Below are 1,608 nucleotides of genomic sequence, written 5' to 3'. Positions count from 1 at the left end.
TCCTGAGTAGCTGGGATTACAGGCATGCACCACCATGCCCAGCTAATTTTTTGTATTTTTAGTAGAGATGGGGTTTCACCATGTTGACCAGGATGGTCTCGATCTCTTGGCCTTGTGATCCACCCGTCTCGGCCTCCCAAAGTGCTGGGATTACAGGCTTGAGCCACCGCGCCCGGCCTCTTTGCACACATTTTATTTCCTCAGGCTAGACTCCTAGAAGTGGAATTGCTAATTCAGAGCATGTGAGCACTTTTAAAGCTTTCAAAACCTATGGGAACATTGGCTTTGAAGCCAGACAGACCTGACCCTGAATCCTGGCTTGTGGCGTGTGGCCTTGAGCACAACACTTCTGAGTGCTAAGCATGTGCCCAGTACTCCTTCTCGTCCCTCTGTTTGGCTACTTACCACATTCTAATTTATTATCACTACTGATCCATGGGTCTTGCATATTATAAACCCCTAATTATAAACCCCTGAGGGCAAGGCCTGTGTATATTCCTCCCTGCATCCTGCTCAGCACCCAGCACAGAGCTCAGCGTCCAGGCCAGGGGCACTTGTTCCTGCAGGAAAAGTAATGGTCAGGAAGGAAGGCCTCCAGGTTCCATTCCCAATCTTCCCACTACCAGCACACGGTCGCACACAAGCCTTGCATGATGTGGCCCCATCCCCTGTGCAAACTCGTCACCTCTTACTCTGTTCTTTAGCAGTTCTGAACTCGTGCTTCTCAAGAACTAGTAAATCCCAAAACACACCTTACTTTTTTACATTTTCACGCCCTTGCCGGCATCTCAAGACTGGTAGCCCATATTGTGCCCTTGTGGGAATTAGGAAAAGGTGCCACTTCCCCCTAGTGCAGGCTAGATTCCAGACCCCACTCATCCCTTGGCCTGCCACCAGCCTGCACTGACCAACCTGCATACCATTTCCATAACCTGGAACAAACACGCCGGCCCACATAGCAAACCCCTCCTCATCCATCAAGCCACAGCTCAAAGGCTTCCTCCTCTGTGACGTCATCTTCAGATACCCTGGCAGGTTTCCTTGGTTTCTCTGCTCAGCTTCCATTGCTTTTTGAACAGCCGCCATTAAAACAATTATCTTTTTTGAATCGTGGCTTTGGCTAGGTGCCATGGCTCATGCCTGTAATCCCAGAACTTTGGGAAGCTGGGACGGACAGATCACTTGAGCCCAGGAGATCGAGACCAGCCTGGGCAACATGGCAGAGCCCTGTCTCTACCAAAAATACAAAAAATTAGCCAGGTGTTGGGGTACGCTTGGTCCCAGCTCCTCAGGAGGCTGAAGTGGGAGGATCGCTTGAGCCTGGGAGGCAGAGGTTGCAGTGAGCCGAGATCCTGCCACCGCACTCCAGCCTGGGTGATGAGTGAGACCCCCTCTCAAAAAAAGAAAAAAAAAGGAATTGTGGTTTTTTCCCCCTACACACTTCCTTACCTCATAAGATTATCCTCAATGCATTTTTCTCCTTTATTTCTTTTTTTTTTTTTGAGACGGAGTTTCGCTCTTGTTGCCCAGGCTGGAGTGCAATGGCACGATCTCGGCTCACCGCAACCTCCGCCTCCTGGGTTCAAGCAATTCTCCTGCCTCAGCCTC

Source organism: Cebus imitator, unplaced genomic scaffold (genome assembly GCF_001604975.1).
Source record: "Cebus imitator isolate Cc_AM_T3 unplaced genomic scaffold, Cebus_imitator-1.0 Scaffold187, whole genome shotgun sequence".
NCBI classification, from domain to species: domain Eukaryota; kingdom Metazoa; phylum Chordata; class Mammalia; order Primates; family Cebidae; genus Cebus; species Cebus imitator.
Note: the sequence above shows the minus strand (reverse complement) of the source record.